Source organism: Calidris pugnax, unplaced genomic scaffold (genome assembly GCF_001431845.1).
Source record: "Calidris pugnax isolate Ruff unplaced genomic scaffold, ASM143184v1 scaffold225, whole genome shotgun sequence".
NCBI classification, from domain to species: Eukaryota; Metazoa; Chordata; class Aves; order Charadriiformes; family Scolopacidae; genus Calidris; species Calidris pugnax.
Genome location: NW_015091072.1, coordinates 3948655 through 3954654, shown reverse-complemented (window position 1 = coordinate 3954654; position 6000 = coordinate 3948655). Strand labels below are relative to the sequence as shown.

Genomic DNA, 6000 nt, shown 5'->3' with positions numbered 1-6000 from the left:
ATGTCCAGCTCGGAGCATCCCTTTGGCAAGGGGAGAAGCAGGTGAGCAAAGGCACACACACACCTTGAGCGTGGCAGCAGGTCCTCAACATGTCCAGCTCGGAGCATCCCTTTGGCAAGGGGAGAAGCAGGTGAGCAAAGGCACTGGCACACACACACCGGCTGCTCTGCCCGTGTTGGGCTCGCCTCTGTGTGGCACTTTGTAAATGTCATTTGGGCTGTAAAATGTCAACTTGATGCCTTTCTTTCTAAGGTGTTTTCAGCAATGTCTGCTCCAGAAACATGGCCGAGACCTGCCAGCTAACAGGAGAAGACAGACTTCTCTTGTTCTTCTCTGAGAGCACTTTCCAGCCAAGGATCTCAAAACATTTTGCCCTGCTTAGTGCATCCCACAGCAGGAGCTTTGTTACCTGAAGCCAAACTTGATCAGTGAGTTCCCACCTGAGCCAGGCACTGCTACCTTCTGTGCCTCGTGCTTTGCCGAAAGCTGGGGCAACCTCTTCAGGAGAAACTCCTGGGATGTGGCATTCACAGCCCTCAAGAGAGCGAGCGGGGGGACAGATGTGCTGCCCAGCCCTACGAGAGGAGGAGAAGGCTAGAAAGAGGTTCCTAGAGGAGGGCTGAGGGGTGACAGCCTCTCACTTTGCCCTCTGTGCAGAGAGGTTGAAGAGTTGCTTCACACACACCCCTTCAAGCAGCATGGTGACTTTGCAGCCAGGAGATGATGCTCATAAGGGAGGCAGGCAGGAGAAAACCAAACCAGGCCTGTCCTGGGCTCCCGGGCAGAAGCTGTGGCCAAAGTGTTAGCTGTGGCTGCTCACATGGCCAACACAAGGACCCAGTGGCCGCTGCGGTGGGACAGTGGCTGCACCAACACTCCATGCCCACCTCAGCGCTAGAAGGGAAACTGAGGCACACAGCAGCGGTGCAGGGATACTGAAGCCCAGAAGCTTTGTGGCCCCTGGTGCCCCATAGGTCACCCTACCGTTCATCAACCCCCATGGTCCCCCCGGAGGTGGCGGGTGGCTCCCTCTTGGACCCGCTGGAGCCGTGATGGGGGGCAAGAAATCAATCCAGGAGCAAAATGAGCACCCCCGAGATGGCCAAAAAAAACCCCATCCCACCATGCCACCCCACCTTCAGTGGGGCAAGCACTGGTCGGGCCCGGGGAAGGGAAACCCCCCCCTTCGAGGAAAGCGGCCCTGCCCCCCCGCCGACCCCCGGCCCCGCGTTGGGCGGCGCGGCGCTCCGGGCGGCCGGGGAGGCAGTGCTGCGACGGTGCCTGGCCCCGCTCGCCTTCCTCCTCCTCCTCCTCCTCCTCCTCCTCCCCAAACCCCCCCCCGCTCCTTCCTCTGCCTCCCGCCCGGGTCGCCTTCTCGCCGGCTCCGCGCTCGTCGCCCCTTCCCCGCTTAAGGTGGCCCCCGCGGGATGCGCGGCGCGCAGGAGCCGGCTGCGGGCGGCCCTGGACGCTCCCCCCACCCCCCGCCACGGGGGTGGCCTTAAATCGGCTCCGCGCCGCGCGTAACCGCATCGCCGCTGCCGCCGTCTGAAGGCGGTCGCCGAGCAGCTACCGGCAGCACCGACGGGCCGGTCCCCGTCCCGGTCCCACCGCCCAGGGAGGACACCCCTCCGCCCGGCGGCGGGCGATGCTTCCCCGGCAGCCTCCGGCATCTCCGCCCTGACCGGCGCATCTCGCCAGGTAAGCGGGAACACCCCCCCCCACACACACACACCGGGGACACCAGGGTTTTGGGGTTGCTCTGGGGGGGGCAGCGCTGGGGATAAAGGGGTGACCTTGCCGTCCATCCCCCACAACCCCAGGGTACCCGGGGGTTGGCACCGGGAGGGGTAGCCTTGCCCCGCGGCCAGCAAGCCGGGTCCCCAAACTTCATCGGTGCTCCAGCTCCCGAAGAGGCGGCGAGCTTCGCGGGGAGCCCCTCTCCTCGCACACAACCCCAGGCCTGGGAACCTTCCCCATTCCCAGGCTGGAATTTTCCAGCTGTGGGGGAGATGCCCCCCCCAAGTCCCGGTGTCTCGTCCACCCGCGGCTGCAGCAGCCACCGAGATCTCCGGCCAGGTTACCCAAAAGCGGGTCCCCGGTGGCCCCCTCCCCACCCCCCGGAGGTTTTATCGCCCCTCTTCGTGACAGATGCTGAGGAAGCCGGAGCATAGAGGGCGGTGGGGTTTGTGCTGGAGCACAGGCAGCCCAGACCCCGGACTGGCATCCCAGTGAGCAGCTCCACGGAGAGACTGGGAGAGGGCAAGAGCAGGGGGGCTGGGGAAGGTCTCTGCCCCTCTTCACTCCCGCCGAGGGATGCACTTGCTGGTTTTCTCTAGCAGGGTTTGGAGGGGAACGTTCCTAGATGAGTTGGAAAGTACTCTTTTTCACCTTCCTGCTCCTGCCACTCGCCCATCCAGCCCAGGGCCAGGGGAGAGGAGGGGTAGGCTCAGCAGCTAGTCCATTAGAGGGGGGGAAAATACCCTCAGGTGCTGCAAATCAGGAGAGAAGCAGCTGGTTCCTCAGCGACTCCTTAGGCAAACTCACCAAGGGGCAATTTCTGCGCACGCTTGGGAGAAAGCTGGGCAGCACCAAGCACCACCATAGCTGGGCAATAATGACAAGTAATAAATACCCATCAGGCAACTTGAAGCCCACACAGCTCAGCGAGGAGCCGGGGAGCACGAACCACGCAGCCTCTGCAGGTGCTTTCAGCTCCTTTCCTGGACTGAGAGGAGGCCTCCTTGTGCAAAGCGTGTGTGCAAGGAGTACAGCAGGGCACAGCAGCTTTGCACATGAGTCTGGTCACCCACCCCTGCTTGGGGCTCAAATCTTGTCCGGTGCAAAGGGGAAAAATGGATGGATGGTGAGGTTCATGCCTTGCATCCCTTCACCACCAAACAGCCTCAGGCAGGGCTAGGAATGGGGCCTGATAGTGAGTTGGGAGATGGGTGCACGGAGACAGCAGGATGGGATCCTCACAGAAGGGCAGCCATCGTTACTCCAAAATGAGATACCTTGGTAGGAGATTACAGGGTGATCAGGTAATAGAAAGGGTTACAGGGCAGGAGGGGGGCACTGACCGAGCTGCGTGTGACAGCCTGTGTCACATCTGTTTGCAGCCACACGTGCTGCCAATCCCCTTCTCTCCGTGCATTGAAGCGGATGCAGGGGCCGGGATGGCTTTTGGTCGGTACCTGCTCCGTGATTTCCTGGAAGCTGTCCGTTAGCAGGCACTTCTGGGACACAGTGTGCCTCAGCACCGAGCACTTGCTGTGTGTGAGCTCCTGGGTGTGAGCCCAGGAGCCCAGTGGCTGTGATTCCTCCCCTCCTGCCCTCCCAGGAGTGACTTCAGTATCACTTTCAGAACACTTCAGTCTGCACTAAATTAAGGCTCCGCAGGGCAGTTAATGTAACAGAGGTAGATAAGCAGTCAGTGTGTAGCACTGGGTATTTCAGGAATTGGACGAGATCAAATTAAAGCTCTTGGCTTCTTTGACGTTTTCAGTGTAGTAGTAATAATAATAATTACAATAATTGATAAACCATTTAGGCAACCTTGCAATCCCAAAGCAATTCAAGCGGCTGACACCGAGCACAGCTGAGACGCAGCTACCTTTAGAGCGAAGGGCCTCATCCTGTCTTGCAAGACAGTTAGAGCCACGGCATGGAAAGTAAAGCAATTGAGCTGAGGACACCTGCTCCCATGGCAAGGATTTTTCACTAGGCAAGGCTCCCGCACCTTTGGGCTTTGTTATGGTGTCACTTGGGAAGACTGTTGCCTAGGGAGCTGTACAGAGCTGTACAGCAGCTAAATGTATGCAAGAGAGAATAGACTTCTGAAACGTACAGTCCTTAAATTCACATTATTTCCATGGTTTGGGAATGTCTTTGGGATTAGTGCCCTCTAAGAGCATCTTCCCTGCGGAGTGTCTGAGGTGGTAGTGGACAGCTTGAGGCTGTGTCTCCCGTGTGCCCAGCATCCTTTCTTCTTGCTTGTGAAGCATCGGGAGAAGTGCTTTCTGGCAGGGAACGTCCCTCTGCTTCAGCAGCAGACCAGGAGATGTCCTTAGTGTCCGAGAGCAAAGCCGTACCTAGCAGGCAGCTTGCTGGCAGCAGCCTGGAGTGGATTTGCTCCAGCAGTGCCCTGGGATGGCTTTCCTCCCCTCTTCACCACCGTAATCACCTGCACTGCACAACCCCCTGTTTCTCGGTGCCTTCGTAGCTGTAACCCCTGCTGCCCCTCTCCCTCGGGTGCTGTGCCTGCTGGCACTGCAGGCACAGTCACCTCTGGCTTCCCACCGGTGCCTCGGGAGGCAATGTTGCCATCCCAGCCATGAGGAGCTACCCCACAACCCATCCACCTCCTGGAGCTTCTTCCAAGGCCTCTTCTTCCTCCTCCTCTTCAGCACTCCCAGTTGTCTTTCCTATTCTAGCAGGGCAATATTTGGGAGCAATAAGGTGACCTCCTGACGTATGCTGCAAGCCTTCATATATATGCCTGCAAGGGATGAGATATTTGATAGGGTCCAAAGATGCCCTTTACTGAGCATGCAAAATTGCTCTGGGAAAGCTCTGCAATCATTCTGCAGGATGTACACAGGAAAGATGATATCTGTCCCCTTCCTCCTTGTATTTAATTGTTCCTAATAAAAGAAGCCTAAAAAGCTAGTAATAAGCCAGACTGGAAGTCAGGTCCCACACACCTGCAGAGCCCTGGAGAAGTCTAGAATCACTCTGCCCTTTCTCCTCCTGGCCTTTCTGTCTAATAATAAGCATTGCGCTCGTCCACGCCGCTTTCCCATCCCGAGATCTCAAAGTACTCCACGTATGTGATTAAGAGCACTCCCTGCCCACATGCAGAGCTGTTTGTCAGGATGACTACCCCCACTTTCCAAGGGAGACACTGCAGCTGATAGCGTCAGAGCTGAGACAGCCCCAGATCGTCTGTCTCCCAGACGAGGCCCCGGCATCTCTGAGAAGCACTCGCTGGAAAGCAGCTCAGCCTAACAGGACTGTGATTTAAAACCTGCCGGTACCGTAAAAGACTAATAAATACAGAACGTGGATGAGACCTGTGGCCGTCGTCACCCTCCTTTCAGGCACAGGCATGACTGCCTGCAGGCTGCTCTTCAGAAGGGACACTGGTCAGAGCCCACCAATTCCCTCCAGGTTGGGGTATGTCTCCAAACTGCACCCCAGCCTGTGGCCAGCACCCTCATGAAAACTTGGTGCCTTCTCCTTTCATGCTGTTTTAAGCTGGGCAGGCTCATAATTAAGAGCTTGAAGTCTCTTCTAGCTCACTCTCATGTGACATTAGTGCTCCCGACGGTCTTTCCTTAAGAGCTCGAATTTATCTACTTTGCCAACGTTCCCAAGTGTTCAATCAACTGCCTTGTTGGCTTCCTCCGCCGCGCAGTGCGGAGGGCTGTCTGAGATCCCCCTCGCTGAGATGAAAACATCACACTCTGCAAATTCCTCAAATTTATACAATGTGAGCAAAGTTTCCTCAGGAGACACAGCTTCCCAGGGCTGTGACACGGAGCTGGGATCCACAGCTTCAGCACGGGGACATTTAGATTCCACTGGCCATTTGTCCCTGCTTTGAGCAGGTAATCCCACAAATGCAGATCCCAAAAGTGCAGATCACTGGGGCAAATTTTTATTTCCATGCAGAAGCACAAATACACGTAGGAAGATTCATTACGGTGGGGCTAGTTACCTAAGGGAGACAGACAAAGAAGGACATCAGGGTGAAAACCAAAGCTATCAGCAACGTGGAACAGGGAGAATGAATGCCTCTCTACGTGGCTTTTCTTAGTTGAGATGGAGTTCAGGAAAATGCGAAAGGTAGCAATTTGATGATAAAAGTAAGTATTTTCCCCTGTTGTGCATAGTGACATACGGAACTCGCTGCTACGAGATGCTGCTACTGCTGAGTGTAGGATCTGGGGGGAAAAGGAGACATTTTGATGGATAGCAGATCATTCATCACTGGACAGG

The 6000-nt window shown here is 56.6% G+C and overlaps 1 protein-coding gene across 3 annotated transcripts in view; it reads left to right on the top strand.

Annotated features, from left to right (window-relative positions):
• Positions 1–1361: 1361 nt before the first annotated feature.
• LOC106896931 (galactosylgalactosylxylosylprotein 3-beta-glucuronosyltransferase 1-like) overlaps positions 1362–6000 on the top strand; it is a 31231-nt gene continuing 26592 nt past the window's right edge. For 2 of the 3 annotated variants that reach the window (XM_014957251.1, XM_014957250.1), the window contains exon 1: positions 1364–1698. The gene's annotated coding sequence lies outside the window, so the exon portion shown is untranslated. Of the gene's footprint in view, positions 1699–6000 lie in introns of all 3 variants that reach the window. The other variant, XM_014957252.1, reaches the window with a different exon arrangement.